Source organism: Phalangium opilio, unplaced genomic scaffold (assembly GCF_054372755.1).
Source record: "Phalangium opilio isolate 3A_F unplaced genomic scaffold, DU_Popi_V2 ptg000019l_1, whole genome shotgun sequence".
Lineage (NCBI taxonomy): Eukaryota > Metazoa > Arthropoda > Arachnida > Opiliones > Phalangiidae > Phalangium > Phalangium opilio.
In genome coordinates this window covers 7,222,366-7,241,305 of record NW_028324152.1, presented here as the reverse complement: position 1 = coordinate 7,241,305, position 18,940 = coordinate 7,222,366, and the positions used below count along the sequence as shown (strand labels likewise).

The 18,940-nt window shown below is 42.8% G+C and overlaps 12 pseudogenes; all 12 read left to right on the top strand.

The window, feature by feature from the left end:
- The first annotated feature begins 250 nt into the window (after window positions 1–250).
- Window positions 251–353, top strand: LOC149701415 (5S ribosomal RNA; annotated as a pseudogene).
- Window positions 354–8,253: 7,900 nt separating this feature from the next.
- LOC149701414 (5S ribosomal RNA) lies at window positions 8,254–8,372 on the top strand (annotated as a pseudogene).
- Window positions 8,373–8,506: 134 nt separating this feature from the next.
- Window positions 8,507–8,625, top strand: LOC149701413 (5S ribosomal RNA; annotated as a pseudogene).
- A 136-nt stretch (window positions 8,626–8,761) lies between these two features.
- On the top strand, window positions 8,762–8,880 carry LOC149701412 (5S ribosomal RNA; annotated as a pseudogene).
- A 134-nt stretch (window positions 8,881–9,014) lies between these two features.
- On the top strand, window positions 9,015–9,133 carry LOC149701411 (5S ribosomal RNA; annotated as a pseudogene).
- A 115-nt stretch (window positions 9,134–9,248) lies between these two features.
- Window positions 9,249–9,367, top strand: LOC149701410 (5S ribosomal RNA; annotated as a pseudogene).
- A 134-nt stretch (window positions 9,368–9,501) lies between these two features.
- Window positions 9,502–9,620, top strand: LOC149701409 (5S ribosomal RNA; annotated as a pseudogene).
- A 137-nt stretch (window positions 9,621–9,757) lies between these two features.
- LOC149701408 (5S ribosomal RNA) lies at window positions 9,758–9,860 on the top strand (annotated as a pseudogene).
- A 121-nt stretch (window positions 9,861–9,981) lies between these two features.
- Window positions 9,982–10,084, top strand: LOC149701407 (5S ribosomal RNA; annotated as a pseudogene).
- A 346-nt stretch (window positions 10,085–10,430) lies between these two features.
- Window positions 10,431–10,533, top strand: LOC149701406 (5S ribosomal RNA; annotated as a pseudogene).
- Window positions 10,534–18,433: 7,900 nt separating this feature from the next.
- On the top strand, window positions 18,434–18,552 carry LOC149701405 (5S ribosomal RNA; annotated as a pseudogene).
- Window positions 18,553–18,686: 134 nt separating this feature from the next.
- On the top strand, window positions 18,687–18,805 carry LOC149701404 (5S ribosomal RNA; annotated as a pseudogene).
- The last annotated feature ends 135 nt before the right edge of the window (window positions 18,806–18,940 follow it).

Sequence of the window (18,940 nt, the reverse complement as noted above, 5' to 3'; positions counted from 1 at the left end):
AATTCAAATTATTAAGTAGCACTCTCGGCAAAGGCCATATCACGCTGAAAACACCAGTTCTCGTCCGATCACCGAAGTTAAGCAGCGTCGATCGCAGTCAGTACTTGGGAACACTGCGTGCCGTTGGCTTTTCCTTTTTGTTTCCTCTTTTAAATTCCACCAGATATGAAAAATCCAAACATATGTTCTTTTTGTTATTGTTTTATAAATATGAAGGTTAATTAAATTCGAATTATTAACTAGCACTCTCGGCAACGGCCATATCCCGCTGAAAACACCGGTTCTCGTCCGATCACCGAAGTTAAGCAGCGTCGAGCGCAGTCAGTACTTGGGAACACAGCGTGCCGTTGGCTTTTTCCTTTCTGTTTCCTCTTTTAAATTAATCAAAAATGTCTTGATTAGAATCAAGACCTAAAAAGTATCGATAAGACTGAGGTTATCACTTGTCTGAAGGATCAGATATTAATTTTTCTTTTTAATTGAAACTTAAATGCATGCTTAAGAAAAAACAACGTTCCATTACCGTTTTCCGTTGAAATAAATTATTTTACTCGTAATCAATTTCAAAAATTTACTTATCTCGGCTTTTCGAGCACAATTCCATTCCCCGAAAACATTTTATCATTACATTAATTACTTTTGGGAGAGTACGTGTATGGTTTTGCGTTTTAAAAGGTTCCTAAAGACGTTACATACCCATTCGTGACCGGCATGCTTCGCAGTGGAACATTTTAATTATTCTAAAACCAATGGCGCCAAATTCAATAGGGACAGTAAGATTTTTACTCGCGGTTTTGCAAAATGATGTAATATCAAGTGTACTTTAGTCAACCGTCGTATTGTTCTTTCTCATAGTTCAGGGCATGATTAGTGTTACTGCCCAATTTCTCTCTTTAGTTTCTAACAATGGTTAGAGACTATTTGATATGGCACGGCACAACGTTATATACATTTGTAAATTCTAAGTAGCACAAAAGGAAAAGAAACCATTTTTTTATATTTTGGTTTGAAATAAATAAACTCATGATAGTAGTTATAACGAACAGAAAGTCAAGGGAATGGCACCGGTAATGACCAGCAAAAAGAGAGGAAATTTTGCTTCAAGTTAGCAGAGGGACATGGTAGTGAAAATAGTAATCTAGAATTTTGTTCGTTCAAACCTTAATATATCATGAAAAATTCAATTGAGGAGGCGGCACTACATAGAAAGATTGATTTTGGCAGATAACAGCGAAAAATTATGTTCTACACACACTGGGACAATGGGAGAGTTTCAAGGCCGCAGGTCGCACATAATGAAATTTCAACTCCAGTTATATCAATTCTCCCTGGTCCTAGTAGTAGCAGGTTAAGCTATAGTTTGCTCAGGTCCTGTTAGTCTCGAAAGTGTTATATAGTGCTTGTAACTTTTAAAAGGTTGTTGTCATGGCTAAACAGACCGCTATTACAGTTTTTTATTGTTTTATAGGATATTTTGACACGTTATCTCCCAAAAGTAATTAATGTAATGATAAAATGTTTTCGGGGAATGGAATTGTGCTCGAAAAGCCGAGATAAGTAAATTTTTGAAATTGATTACGAGTAAAATAATTTATTTCAACGGAAAACGGTAATGGAACGTTGTTTTTTCTTAAGCATGCATTTAAGTTTCAATTAAAAAGAAAAATTAATATCTGATCCTTCAGACAAGTGATAACCTCAGTCTTATCGATACTTTTTAGGTCTTGATTCTAATCAAGACATTTTTGATTAATATCTGTTCCTTCAGTCTTCATTTTAATTAAGAATGTTAAGAAACTGTTTTACATTTTCAAAATCTGCACTAAGCAGAAACATATATAAAGGGGACCATAACTTTAGCTCAATCAAACATTTATTTATAATGATACTTCAAAAAAAACGTAAATCAATAAAAGTTTGTATTCTTATTGTAATTAACATAATCCAATTTTTTACAATCATTTATGGAAACGCGCGGCGCCCCCCTAAAAATTCCAGAAATAGGACCAAATAGACAATTTTACAAAATTTTTAAAAATTCTGATTTATGTCCGTTTAACATTTAGCGCAAAATTGTCAAAAGCCCAATATGAAATTCGGATATCCTTAAAACTTCACAAAGACGATCCAAGATTGTCAATTTCAAACTTTTTTGTAGCATAAAGTAACGTCTGTTTGATATTAAGCTTAAAACCTTAAACAAAATATAGTCAGGGCTACCCTAAAAGTTCACAAAGTTGAACCAAGATTGTTAATAAGCCTAAAAAGCGCCATCTTCAAAATATGTAGCCGGGGAAAAGAGAGCGTGATCGAGTGGGCTATGCTAGTGGTTGGAAGTCGCGGGGGCTGGGGCAGGGATAAGGGAGTTGAGATGGATTGGAAATGATACCTGCGGCACCGTATCTCTCCCAATGTATCTCGCGCACGCCCCTACCCTTCGGTAGGCGATTGCTAAGTGCTGCCGCGTAGCGCCATTTTATTTGTATGAGAACTAGCTTCTATTTTGAAGATAGAGGGAGCGCCCTTTACAATTTCGTCCAGTACGACCCTACCTAACCGCTAAGGATGCTGGGAGGACTATGGTGCCGTAGGTGGGGGTACACAGGCAACGCTATAGGTATGGGGGTTTCTACTCCTTTCCTCTCTCCTTCAAGGTTGGGACTCCAGGCATAGCCAACTCCATCACGCACTCGACAACGCAAAGCAACTCGCGCCAGCGTGGGAAATAAGGCGGTGACAAAGGGCAAATGACCAGTTTAAAAATTGCCTGTTCCAGTTCAAAAATTAAATCGGAGGGGGGGGGTCAGTGGTCCACGAGACTACTAAGAAAGTTCAAGGGTAACCAGACTCCACACATTAAAATTCTAATATTTTAATTATCCACTTCTTTAGTTTAGCAGACGACGTGCTCTGGTCAATGGTCATGGACCAGTTTATTTATTCCAAGTCAGGAAAGTCGCTGGCCTAATGTCCAGTTTAAAATATCCTTATTTGGTCACGGACCAGAAAACTCACGTTAACGCGACGCGAATGACGAAAACTACGTGTTTTCCGACTGAGGAGAGGCGAAATAGCCCGGCCTCCTTTTACGTCCCCCTTTGTATTTTGAAAGTGGGACTGGGACTATGGCGCGCGAATACTTAGGCATCTCATACCTTCTCCCTAGTAAACTAGATATCGCTTCTTGGTAAAACTTTATATAACTAAAACCATAAGTTTAAAAGATATGTTCCATAACAAGGTTCATACAACTTTTGGAAAACAAATTTCCCTGAGATTTCCAGGCTTTTCCCCATATACTTCCCTGAGTTTTCCAGGTTTTCCCCGTATATGGAGTATCCTATGGAGCAAATGTTAACGAAGGAGGGAAGGGGCAAATAGGACTAAATAATCAAAGGATATCCCCGAATCTCTAATACAACCAGAGTTACGAGCTTCCAAAATTTAGTGTAATGTTAATCCTATGGAGGAGGAAAAGTACCTACAAACACCTGTGGCAAGTACCTACGAGCACTCACAAGCACCTACATGTACCCGGGGCAAGTACCTACAAGCACCCGGGGCAAGCACCCAGAAGCACCCGGGGCAAGTACCTACAAGCACCCGGGGCAAGTACCCAGAAGCACCCGGGGCAAGTACCCACAAGCACCCGGGGCAAGTACCCACAAGCACCCGGGGCAAGTACCCACAAGTACCTACAAGCACCCACAAGTACCCGGGGCAAGCACCCACAAGTACCCGGGGCAAGCACCCACAAGTACCCGGGGCAAGCACCCACAAGTACCTACAAGCACCCACAAGTACCTACAAACACCCACAAGTACCCGGGCAAGCACCCACAAGTACCCGGGGCAAGCACCCACAAGTACCCGGGGCAAGCACCCACAAGTACCTACAAGCACCCACAAGTACCTACAAGCACCCACAAGCACTCACAAGTACCTACAAGCACCTACAAGCACCCACAAGTACCTACAAGCACCCACAAGTACCTACAAGCACCCACAAGTACCTACATGCACCCACAAGTACCTACATGCACCCACAAGTACCTACAAGCACCTACAAGTACCCACAAGTACCTACAAGCACCCACAAGTACCTACAAGCACCCACAAGTACCTACATGCACCCACAAGTACCTACATGCACCCACAAGTACCTACAAGCACCTACAAGTACCCACAAGTACCTACAAGCACCCACAAGTACCTACAAGCACCCACAAGTACCCACAAGTACCTACAAGCACCCACAAGTACCTACAAGCACACACAAGTAACTACAAGCACCCACAAGTACCTACAAGCACCCACAAGTAGCTACAAGTACCCACAAGTAGCTACAAGCACCCACAAGTACCCACAAGCACCTACAAGCACCCACAAGTACCTACAAGCACCCACAAGTACCTACAAGCACCCACAAGAAGCTACAAGCACCCACAAGTACCTACAAGCCCCTACAAGTACCCACAAGTACCTACAAGCACCCACAAGTACCCACAAGCACCCACAAGTACCTACAAGCACCCACAAGTACCTACAAGCACCTACAAGTACCCACAAGTACCTACAAGTACCCACAAGTACCCATAAGCACCTACAAGCACCTACAAGTACCTACAAGCACCCACAAGTACCTACAAGCACCCACAAGTACCCACAAGCACCCACAAGCACCCACAAGTACCTACAAGCACCCACAAGCACCCACAAGTACCTACAAGCACCCACAAGCACTCACAAGTACCTACAAGCACCTACAAGCACCCACAAGTACCTACAAGCACCCACAAGTACCTACAAGCACCCACAAGTACCTACATGCACCCACAAGTACCTACATGCACCCACAAGTACCTACAAGCACCTACAAGTACCCACAAGTACCTACAAGCACCCACAAGTACCTACAAGCACCCACAAGTACCTACATGCACCCACAAGTACCTACATGCACCCACAAGTACCTACAAGCACCTACAAGTACCCACAAGTACCTACAAGCACCCACAAGTACCTACAAGCACCCACAAGTACCCACAAGTACCTACAAGCACCCACAAGTACCTACAAGCACACACAAGTAACTACAAGCACCCACAAGTACCTACAAGCACCCACAAGTAGCTACAAGTACCCACAAGTAGCTACAAGCACCCACAAGTACCCACAAGCACCTACAAGCACCCACAAGTACCTACAAGCACCCACAAGTACCTACAAGCACCCACAAGAAGCTACAAGCACCCACAAGTACCTACAAGCCCCTACAAGTACCCACAAGTACCTACAAGCACCCACAAGTACCCACAAGCACCCACAAGTACCTACAAGCACCCACAAGTACCTACAAGCACCTACAAGTACCCACAAGTACCTACAAGTACCCACAAGTACCCATAAGCACCTACAAGCACCCACAAGTACCTACAAGCACCCACAAGTACCTACAAGCACCCACAAGTACCCACAAGCACCCACAAGCACCCACAAGTACCTACAAGCACCCACAAGCACCCACAAGTACCTACAAGCACCCACAAGCACCCACAAGTACCTACAAGCACCCACAGGTACCTACAAGTACCCACAAGTACCTACAAGTACCCACAAGTACCTACAAGCACCCACAAGTACCTACAAGCACCCACAAGTACCTACAAGCACCCACAAGAACCCACAAGCACCCACAAGTACCTACAAGCACCCACAAGCACCTACAAGCACCCACAAGCACCTACTAGCACCCACAAGCACCTACAAGCACCCACAAGTACCTACAAGCACCCACAAGTACCTACAAGCACCCACAAGTACCTACAAGTACCCACACGCACCTACAAGCACCCACAAGTACCTACAAGCACCCACAAGTACCTACAAGCACCTACAAGCACCCACAAGTACCTACAAGCACCTACAAGTACCTACAAGCACCCACAAGTACCTACAAGTACCTACAAGCACCCACAAGTACCTACAAGCACCTACAAGCACCCACAAGTACCTACAAGCACCCACAAGTACCTACAAGCACCCACAAGTACCTACAAGTACCCACAAGTACCTACAAGCACCCACAAGTACCTACAAGCACCTACAAGCACCCACAAGTACCTACAAGCACCTACAAGTACCCACAAGCACCCACAAGTACCCACAAGCACCCACAAGTACCCACAAGCACCTACAAGCACCCACAAGCACCCACAAGTACCTACAAGCACCCACAAGCACCCACAAGTACCTACAAGCACCCACAAGTACCTACAAGCACCCACAAGCACCCACAAATACCTACAAGCACCCACAAGCACCCACAAGTACCCACAAGCACCCACAAGTACCCACAAGTACCTACAAGCACCCACAAGTACCTACAAGTACCCACAAGAACCTACAAGCACCCACAAGCACCCACAAGTACCCACAAGTACCTACAAGTACCCACAAGTACCTACAAGCACCCACAAGTACCTACAAGCACCCACAAGTACCTACAAGCACCCACAAGTACCTACAAGCACCCACAAGTACCTACAAGCACCCACAAGTACCTACAAGCACCCACAAGCACCCACAAGTACCTACAAGCACCCACAAGTACCCACAAGTACCCACAAGCACCCACAAGTACCCACAAGTACCTACAAGCACCCACAAGCGCCCACAAGTACCCACAAGCACCCACAAGTACCCACAAGTACCTACAAGCACCCACAAGTACCTACAAGCACCCACAAGTACCTACAAGCACCCACAAGTACCTACAAGCACCCACAAGCACCCACAAGTACCTACAAGCACCCACAAGTACCCACAAGTACCTACAAGTACCCACAAGAACCTACAAGCACCCACAAGTACCTACAAGCACCCACAAGTACCCACAAGTACCTACAAGTACCTACAAGCACCCACAAGTACCCACAAGTACCTACAAGTACCCACAAGTACCTACAAGTACCCACAAGTACCTACAAGTACCCACAAGTACCCACAAGTACCTACAAGTACCCACAAGTACCTACAAGTACCCACAAGTACCTACAAGTACCCACAAGTACCTACAAGTACCCACAAGTACCTACAAGTACCCACAAGTACCTACAAGCACCCACAAGCACCCACAAGTACCCACAAGTACCTACAAGTACCCACAAGTACCTACAAGCACCCACAAGTACCCACAAGTACCTACAAGCACCCACAGGTACCCACAAGTACCTACAAGCACCCACAAGTACCCACAAACATCCACAAGTACCCACAAGTACCTACAAACATCCACAAGTACCTACAAACATCCACAAGTACCTACAAACATCCACAAGTACCCACAAGCACCCACAAGTACCCACAAGCACCCACAAGTACCTACAAGCACCCACACGTACCCACAAGTACCTACAAGCACCCACAAGTACCCACAAGTACCTACAAGCACCCACAAGTACCCACAAGAACCCACAAGTACCTATAAGCATCCACAAGTACCTAAAAGCACCCACAAGAACCCACATTTCAGAAGACCATTTCATCATAGCTTATTTAACATTCAATAGACCATTTCATCCACAAGGCTTCAAATAGAATCGCTCCAATAGGAATGCAAAAATAAACCACTAAAAAAGGCGAGTTTCCAATGTGTTGTCAATTTCAAATAAAACAGTGTATCATTGAAAAATCGCAAATCGAGGTATTTTTGAAAAATTAAAATTAAACATACTTAAACTTAATTTTTCGAAATAAAGAGTAGAAAAGGACCTAAAATAAAGATCATATGTTCATTTAAAACCGTTTTCAATCCTAAGAAATGTATAGTTTTTGTTATATACGTTCCACAATTTTGCCTTTTTTATAAAAATTCCCATGTTATTTCTATGGGAATTTTCCAGTTTTTTGCTAAAAAGGCTGATTAATTTTATGTAAATGAAAACCACCCTTAGCAACTTTATTTTTTATAAAATAAACTATTAGATGAATCCCTTTGAAATTTTAACTACATATTAAGGACCCGGATTGCAGTTCTGTGGAATTTTTTCAGAACAGTTAACACAACACAAAAAAAACTACATCCAAACAAAAAACCCTCCTTATACATTAAGAGCAGTATGAGGTCTTATCTAAGAGAGCGACCGCTCTCTCAGAATTCCACCAGATATGAAAAAACCAAACATATCTTCTTTTTGTTATTGTTTTATAAAGATGAAGGTTAATTAAATTCAAATTATTAAGTAGCACTCTCGGCAAAGGCCATATCACGCTGAAAACACCAGTTCTCGTCCGATCACCGCAGTTAAGCAGCGTCAAGCGAAGACAGTACTTGGGAGGGAGACCACTTAGGAACACTGCGTGCCGTTAGCTTTTTCACTTTTTTTGTCTTTTAAATCCAATAGATATTATAAAAGCAAACATATTTTCTTATTGTTATTGTTTTAAAAAGATGAAGGTTAATTTGTCTCACTTAATTTAAATTCGAATTATTAACTACCACTCTCGGCCACGGCCATAACACGCTGAGAACACCGGTTCTCGTCCGATCACCGAAGTTAAGCAGCGTCGAACGCAGTCAGTACTTGGGAGGGAGACCACTTAGGAACACTGCGTGCCGTTGGCTTTTTCACTTTTTTTCCTCTTTTAAATTCCAATAGATATGAAAAAAGCAAACATATTTTCTTTTTGTTATTGTTTTAAAAATATGAAGGTTAATTTGTCTCACTTAATTTAAATTCGAATTATTAACTAGCATTCGCGGCAACGGCCATATCACGCTGAAAACAACGGTTCTCGTCCGATCACCGAAGTTAAGCAGCGTCGAGCGCAGTCAGTATTGGGGAGGGAGACCACTTAGGAACACTGCGTGCCGTTAGCTTTTTCACTTTTTTTGTCTTTTAAGTCCAAAAGATATGAAAAAAACAAACACATTTTCTTTTTGTTATTGTTTTAAAAAGATGAAGGTTAATTTGTCTCACTTAATTTAAATTCGAATTATTAACTAGCACTCTCGGCAACGGCCATATCACGCTGAAAACACCGGTTATCGTCCGATCACCGAAGTTAAGCAGCGTCGAGCGCAGTCAGTACTTGGGAGGGAGACCACTTAGGAACACTGCGTGCCGTTGGCTTTTTCACTTTTTTTCCTCTTTTAAATTCCAATAGATATGAAAAAAGCAAACATATCTTCTTTTTGTTATTGTTTTATGAAGGTTAATTAAATTCAAATTATTAAATAGCACTCTCGGCAACGGCCATATCACGCTGAAAACACCGGTTCTCGTCCAATCACCGAAGTTAAGCAGCGTCGAGCGCAGTCAGTACTTGGGAGGGAGACCACTTAGGAACACTGCGTGCCGTTAGCTTTTTCACTTTTTTTGTCTTTTAAGTCCAATAGATATGAAAAAAGCAAACACATTTTCTTTTTGTTATTGTTTTAAAAAGATGAAGGTTAATTTGTCTCACTTAATTTAAATTCGAATTATTAACTAACATTATCGGCCACGGCCATATAACGCTGAGAACACCGGTTCTCGTCCGATCACCGAAGTTAAGCAGCGTCGAGCGCAGTCAGTACTTGGGAGGGAGACCACTTAGGAACACTGCGTGCCGTTGGCTTTTTTACTTTTTTTTCCTCATTTAAATTCCAATAGATATGAAAAAAGCAAACATATTTTCTTTTTGTTATTGTTTTAAAAATATGAAGGTTAATTTGTCTCACTTAATTTAAATTCGATTTATTAACTAGCACTCTCGGCAACGGCCATATCACGCTGAAAACACCGGTTCTCGTCCGCTCACCGAAGTTAAGTAGCGTCGATCGCAGTCAGTACTTGGGAACACTGCGTGCCGTTGGCTTTTCCTTTTTGTTTCCTCTTTTAAATTCCACCAGATATGAAAAATCCAAACATATGTTCTTTTTGTTATTGTTTTATAAATATGAAGGTTAATTAAATTCGAATTATTAACTAGCACTCTCGGCAACGGCCATATCCCGCTGAAAACACCGGTTCTCGTCCGATCACCGAAGTTAAGCAGCGTCGAGCGCAGTCAGTACTTGGGAACACAGCGTGCCGTTGGCTTTTTCCTTTCTGTTTCCTCTTTAAAATTCCACCAGATATGAAAAAACCAAACATATCTTCTTTTTGTTATTGTTTTATAAATATGAAGGTTAATTAAATTCAAATTATTAAGTAGCACTCTCGGCAAAGGCCATATCACGCTGAAAACACCAGTTCTCGTCCGATCACCGAAGTTAAGCAGCGTCGATCGCAGTCAGTACTTGGGAACACTGCGTGCCGTTGGCTTTTCCTTTTTGTTTCCTCTTTTAAATTCCACCAGATATGAAAAATCCAAACATATGTTCTTTTTGTTATTGTTTTATAAATATGAAGGTTAATTAAATTCGAATTATTAACTAGCACTCTCGGCAACGGCCATATCCCGCTGAAAACACCGGTTCTCGTCCGATCACCGAAGTTAAGCAGCGTCGAGCGCAGTCAGTACTTGGGAACACAGCGTGCCGTTGGCTTTTTCCTTTCTGTTTCCTCTTTTAAATTAATCAAAAATGTCTTGATTAGAATCAAGACCTAAAAAGTATCGATAAGACTGAGGTTATCACTTGTCTGAAGGATCAGATATTAATTTTTCTTTTTAATTGAAACTTAAATGCATGCTTAAGAAAAAACAACGTTCCATTACCGTTTTCCGTTGAAATAAATTATTTTACTCGTAATCAATTTCAAAAATTTACTTATCTCGGCTTTTCGAGCACAATTCCATTCCCCGAAAACATTTTATCATTACATTAATTACTTTTGGGAGAGTACGTGTATGGTTTTGCGTTTTAAAAGGTTCCTAAAGACGTTACATACCCATTCGTGACCGGCATGCTTCGCAGTGGAACATTTTAATTATTCTAAAACCAATGGCGCCAAATTCAATAGGGACAGTAAGATTTTTACTCGCGGTTTTGCAAAATGATGTAATATCAAGTGTACTTTAGTCAACCGTCGTATTGTTCTTTCTCATAGTTCAGGGCATGATTAGTGTTACTGCCCAATTTCTCTCTTTAGTTTCTAACAATGGTTAGAGACTATTTGATATGGCACGGCACAACGTTATATACATTTGTAAATTCTAAGTAGCACAAAAGGAAAAGAAACCATTTTTTTATATTTTGGTTTGAAATAAATAAACTCATGATAGTAGTTATAACGAACAGAAAGTCAAGGGAATGGCACCGGTAATGACCAGCAAAAAGAGAGGAAATTTTGCTTCAAGTTAGCAGAGGGACATGGTAGTGAAAATAGTAATCTAGAATTTTGTTCGTTCAAACCTTAATATATCATGAAAAATTCAATTGAGGAGGCGGCACTACATAGAAAGATTGATTTTGGCAGATAACAGCGAAAAATTATGTTCTACACACACTGGGACAATGGGAGAGTTTCAAGGCCGCAGGTCGCACATAATGAAATTTCAACTCCAGTTATATCAATTCTCCCTGGTCCTAGTAGTAGCAGGTTAAGCTATAGTTTGCTCAGGTCCTGTTAGTCTCGAAAGTGTTATATAGTGCTTGTAACTTTTAAAAGGTTGTTGTCATGGCTAAACAGACCGCTATTACAGTTTTTTATTGTTTTATAGGATATTTTGACACGTTATCTCCCAAAAGTAATTAATGTAATGATAAAATGTTTTCGGGGAATGGAATTGTGCTCGAAAAGCCGAGATAAGTAAATTTTTGAAATTGATTACGAGTAAAATAATTTATTTCAACGGAAAACGGTAATGGAACGTTGTTTTTTCTTAAGCATGCATTTAAGTTTCAATTAAAAAGAAAAATTAATATCTGATCCTTCAGACAAGTGATAACCTCAGTCTTATCGATACTTTTTAGGTCTTGATTCTAATCAAGACATTTTTGATTAATATCTGTTCCTTCAGTCTTCATTTTAATTAAGAATGTTAAGAAACTGTTTTACATTTTCAAAATCTGCACTAAGCAGAAACATATATAAAGGGGACCATAACTTTAGCTCAATCAAACATTTATTTATAATGATACTTCAAAAAAAACGTAAATCAATAAAAGTTTGTATTCTTATTGTAATTAACATAATCCAATTTTTTACAATCATTTATGGAAACGCGCGGCGCCCCCCTAAAAATTCCAGAAATAGGACCAAATAGACAATTTTACAAAATTTTTAAAAATTCTGATTTATGTCCGTTTAACATTTAGCGCAAAATTGTCAAAAGCCCAATATGAAATTCGGATATCCTTAAAACTTCACAAAGACGATCCAAGATTGTCAATTTCAAACTTTTTTGTAGCATAAAGTAACGTCTGTTTGATATTAAGCTTAAAACCTTAAACAAAATATAGTCAGGGCTACCCTAAAAGTTCACAAAGTTGAACCAAGATTGTTAATAAGCCTAAAAAGCGCCATCTTCAAAATATGTAGCCGGGGAAAAGAGAGCGTGATCGAGTGGGCTATGCTAGTGGTTGGAAGTCGCGGGGGCTGGGGCAGGGATAAGGGAGTTGAGATGGATTGGAAATGATACCTGCGGCACCGTATCTCTCCCAATGTATCTCGCGCACGCCCCTACCCTTCGGTAGGCGATTGCTAAGTGCTGCCGCGTAGCGCCATTTTATTTGTATGAGAACTAGCTTCTATTTTGAAGATAGAGGGAGCGCCCTTTACAATTTCGTCCAGTACGACCCTACCTAACCGCTAAGGATGCTGGGAGGACTATGGTGCCGTAGGTGGGGGTACACAGGCAACGCTATAGGTATGGGGGTTTCTACTCCTTTCCTCTCTCCTTCAAGGTTGGGACTCCAGGCATAGCCAACTCCATCACGCACTCGACAACGCAAAGCAACTCGCGCCAGCGTGGGAAATAAGGCGGTGACAAAGGGCAAATGACCAGTTTAAAAATTGCCTGTTCCAGTTCAAAAATTAAATCGGAGGGGGGGGGTCAGTGGTCCACGAGACTACTAAGAAAGTTCAAGGGTAACCAGACTCCACACATTAAAATTCTAATATTTTAATTATCCACTTCTTTAGTTTAGCAGACGACGTGCTCTGGTCAATGGTCATGGACCAGTTTATTTATTCCAAGTCAGGAAAGTCGCTGGCCTAATGTCCAGTTTAAAATATCCTTATTTGGTCACGGACCAGAAAACTCACGTTAACGCGACGCGAATGACGAAAACTACGTGTTTTCCGACTGAGGAGAGGCGAAATAGCCCGGCCTCCTTTTACGTCCCCCTTTGTATTTTGAAAGTGGGACTGGGACTATGGCGCGCGAATACTTAGGCATCTCATACCTTCTCCCTAGTAAACTAGATATCGCTTCTTGGTAAAACTTTATATAACTAAAACCATAAGTTTAAAAGATATGTTCCATAACAAGGTTCATACAACTTTTGGAAAACAAATTTCCCTGAGATTTCCAGGCTTTTCCCCATATACTTCCCTGAGTTTTCCAGGTTTTCCCCGTATATGGAGTATCCTATGGAGCAAATGTTAACGAAGGAGGGAAGGGGCAAATAGGACTAAATAATCAAAGGATATCCCCGAATCTCTAATACAACCAGAGTTACGAGCTTCCAAAATTTAGTGTAATGTTAATCCTATGGAGGAGGAAAAGTACCTACAAACACCTGTGGCAAGTACCTACGAGCACTCACAAGCACCTACATGTACCCGGGGCAAGTACCTACAAGCACCCGGGGCAAGCACCCAGAAGCACCCGGGGCAAGTACCTACAAGCACCCGGGGCAAGTACCCAGAAGCACCCGGGGCAAGTACCCACAAGCACCCGGGGCAAGTACCCACAAGCACCCGGGGCAAGTACCCACAAGTACCTACAAGCACCCACAAGTACCCGGGGCAAGCACCCACAAGTACCCGGGGCAAGCACCCACAAGTACCCGGGGCAAGCACCCACAAGTACCTACAAGCACCCACAAGTACCTACAAACACCCACAAGTACCCGGGCAAGCACCCACAAGTACCCGGGGCAAGCACCCACAAGTACCCGGGGCAAGCACCCACAAGTACCTACAAGCACCCACAAGTACCTACAAGCACCCACAAGCACTCACAAGTACCTACAAGCACCTACAAGCACCCACAAGTACCTACAAGCACCCACAAGTACCTACAAGCACCCACAAGTACCTACATGCACCCACAAGTACCTACATGCACCCACAAGTACCTACAAGCACCTACAAGTACCCACAAGTACCTACAAGCACCCACAAGTACCTACAAGCACCCACAAGTACCTACATGCACCCACAAGTACCTACATGCACCCACAAGTACCTACAAGCACCTACAAGTACCCACAAGTACCTACAAGCACCCACAAGTACCTACAAGCACCCACAAGTACCCACAAGTACCTACAAGCACCCACAAGTACCTACAAGCACACACAAGTAACTACAAGCACCCACAAGTACCTACAAGCACCCACAAGTAGCTACAAGTACCCACAAGTAGCTACAAGCACCCACAAGTACCCACAAGCACCTACAAGCACCCACAAGTACCTACAAGCACCCACAAGTACCTACAAGCACCCACAAGAAGCTACAAGCACCCACAAGTACCTACAAGCCCCTACAAGTACCCACAAGTACCTACAAGCACCCACAAGTACCCACAAGCACCCACAAGTACCTACAAGCACCCACAAGTACCTACAAGCACCTACAAGTACCCACAAGTACCTACAAGTACCCACAAGTACCCATAAGCACCTACAAGCACCTACAAGTACCTACAAGCACCCACAAGTACCTACAAGCACCCACAAGTACCCACAAGCACCCACAAGCACCCACAAGTACCTACAAGCACCCACAAGCACCCACAAGTACCTACAAGCACCCACAAGCACTCACAAGTACCTACAAGCACCTACAAGCACCCACAAGTACCTACAAGCACCCACAAGTACCTACAAGCACCCACAAGTACCTACATGCACCCACAAGTACCTACATGCACCCACAAGTACCTACAAGCACCTACAAGTACCCACAAGTACCTACAAGCACCCACAAGTACCTACAAGCACCCACAAGTACCTACATGCACCCACAAGTACCTACATGCACCCACAAGTACCTACAAGCACCTACAAGTACCCACAAGTACCTACAAGCACCCACAAGTACCTACAAGCACCCACAAGTACCCACAAGTACCTACAAGCACCCACAAGTACCTACAAGCACACACAAGTAACTACAAGCACCCACAAGTACCTACAAGCACCCACAAGTAGCTACAAGTACCCACAAGTAGCTACAAGCACCCACAAGTACCCACAAGCACCTACAAGCACCCACAAGTACCTACAAGCACCCACAAGTACCTACAAGCACCCACAAGAAGCTACAAGCACCCACAAGTACCTACAAGCCCCTACAAGTACCCACAAGTACCTACAAGCACCCACAAGTACCCACAAGCACCCACAAGTACCTACAAGCACCCACAAGTACCTACAAGCACCTACAAGTACCCACAAGTACCTACAAGTACCCACAAGTACCCATAAGCACCTACAAGCACCCACAAGTACCTACAAGCACCCACAAGTACCTACAAGCACCCACAAGTACCCACAAGCACCCACAAGCACCCACAAGTACCTACAAGCACCCACAAGCACCCACAAGTACCTACAAGCACCCACAAGCACCCACAAGTACCTACAAGCACCCACAGGTACCTACAAGTACCCACAAGTACCTACAAGTACCCACAAGTACCTACAAGCACCCACAAGTACCTACAAGCACCCACAAGTACCTACAAGCACCCACAAGAACCCACAAGCACCCACAAGTACCTACAAGCACCCACAAGCACCTACAAGCACCCACAAGCACCTACTAGCACCCACAAGCACCTACAAGCACCCACAAGTACCTACAAGCACCCACAAGTACCTACAAGCACCCACAAGTACCTACAAGTACCCACACGCACCTACAAGCACCCACAAGTACCTACAAGCACCCACAAGTACCTACAAGCACCTACAAGCACCCACAAGTACCTACAAGCACCTACAAGTACCTACAAGCACCCACAAGTACCTACAAGTACCTACAAGCACCCACAAGTACCTACAAGCACCTACAAGCACCCACAAGTACCTACAAGCACCCACAAGTACCTACAAGCACCCACAAGTACCTACAAGTACCCACAAGTACCTACAAGCACCCACAAGTACCTACAAGCACCTACAAGCACCCACAAGTACCTACAAGCACCTACAAGTACCCACAAGCACCCACAAGTACCCACAAGCACCCACAAGTACCCACAAGCACCTACAAGCACCCACAAGCACCCACAAGTACCTACAAGCACCCACAAGCACCCACAAGTACCTACAAGCACCCACAAGTACCTACAAGCACCCACAAGCACCCACAAATACCTACAAGCACCCACAAGCACCCACAAGTACCCACAAGCACCCACAAGTACCCACAAGTACCTACAAGCACCCACAAGTACCTACAAGTACCCACAAGAACCTACAAGCACCCACAAGCACCCACAAGTACCCACAAGTACCTACAAGTACCCACAAGTACCTACAAGCACCCACAAGTACCTACAAGCACCCACAAGTACCTACAAGCACCCACAAGTACCTACAAGCACCCACAAGTACCTACAAGCACCCACAAGTACCTACAAGCACCCACAAGCACCCACAAGTACCTACAAGCACCCACAAGTACCCACAAGTACCCACAAGCACCCACAAGTACCCACAAGTACCTACAAGCACCCACAAGCGCCCACAAGTACCCACAAGCACCCACAAGTACCCACAAGTACCTACAAGCACCCACAAGTACCTACAAGCACCCACAAGTACCTACAAGCACCCACAAGTACCTACAAGCACCCACAAGCACCCACAAGTACCTACAAGCACCCACAAGTACCCACAAGTACCTACAAGTACCCACAAGAACCTACAAGCACCCACAAGTACCTACAAGCACCCACAAGTACCCACAAGTACCTACAAGTACCTACAAGCACCCACAAGTACCCACAAGTACCTACAAGTACCCACAAGTACCTACAAGTACCCACAAGTACCTACAAGTACCCACAAGTACCCACAAGTACCTACAAGTACCCACAAGTACCTACAAGTACCCACAAGTACCTACAAGTACCCACAAGTACCTACAAGTACCCACAAGTACCTACAAGTACCCACAAGTACCTACAAGCACCCACAAGCACCCACAAGTACCCACAAGTACCTACAAGTACCCACAAGTACCTACAAGCACCCACAAGTACCCACAAGTACCTACAAGCACCCACAGGTACCCACAAGTACCTACAAGCACCCACAAGTACCCACAAACATCCACAAGTACCCACAAGTACCTACAAACATCCACAAGTACCTACAAACATCCACAAGTACCTACAAACATCCACAAGTACCCACAAGCACCCACAAGTACCCACAAGCACCCACAAGTACCTACAAGCACCCACACGTACCCACAAGTACCTACAAGCACCCACAAGTACCCACAAGTACCTACAAGCACCCACAAGTACCCACAAGAACCCACAAGTACCTATAAGCATCCACAAGTACCTAAAAGCACCCACAAGAACCCACATTTCAGAAGACCATTTCATCATAGCTTATTTAACATTCAATAGACCATTTCATCCACAAGGCTTCAAATAGAATCGCTCCAATAGGAATGCAAAAATAAACCACTAAAAAAGGCGAGTTTCCAATGTGTTGTCAATTTCAAATAAAACAGTGTATCATTGAAAAATCGCAAATCGAGGTATTTTTGAAAAATTAAAATTAAACATACTTAAACTTAATTTTTCGAAATAAAGAGTAGAAAAGGACCTAAAATAAAGATCATATGTTCATTTAAAACCGTTTTCAATCCTAAGAAATGTATAGTTTTTGTTATATACGTTCCACAATTTTGCCTTTTTTATAAAAATTCCCATGTTATTTCTATGGGAATTTTCCAGTTTTTTGCTAAAAAGGCTGATTAATTTTATGTAAATGAAAACCACCCTTAGCAACTTTATTTTTTATAAAATAAACTATTAGATGAATCCCTTTGAAATTTTAACTACATATTAAGGACCCGGATTGCAGTTCTGTGGAATTTTTTCAGAACAGTTAACACAACACAAAAAAAACTACATCCAAACAAAAAACCCTCCTTATACATTAAGAGCAGTATGAGGTCTTATCTAAGAGAGCGACCGCTCTCTCAGAATTCCACCAGATATGAAAAAACCAAACATATCTTCTTTTTGTTATTGTTTTATAAAGATGAAGGTTAATTAAATTCAAATTATTAAGTAGCACTCTCGGCAAAGGCCATATCACGCTGAAAACACCAGTTCTCGTCCGATCACCGCAGTTAAGCAGCGTCAAGCGAAGACAGTACTTGGGAGGGAGACCACTTAGGAACACTGCGTGCCGTTAGCTTTTTCACTTTTTTTGTCTTTTAAATCCAATAGATATTATAAAAGCAAACATATTTTCTTATTGTTATTGTTTTAAAAAGATGAAGGTTAATTTGTCTCACTTAATTTAAATTCGAATTATTAACTACCACTCTCGGCCACGGCCATAACACGCTGAGAACACCGGTTCTCGTCCGATCACCGAAGTTAAGCAGCGTCGAACGCAGTCAGTACTTGGGAGGGAGACCACTTAGGAACACTGCGTGCCGTTGGCTTTTTCACTTTTTTTCCTCTTTTAAATTCCAATAGATATGAAAAAAGCAAACATATTTTCTTTTTGTTATTGTTTTAAAAATATGAAGGTTAATTTGTCTCACTTAATTTAAATTCGAATTATTAACTAGCATTCG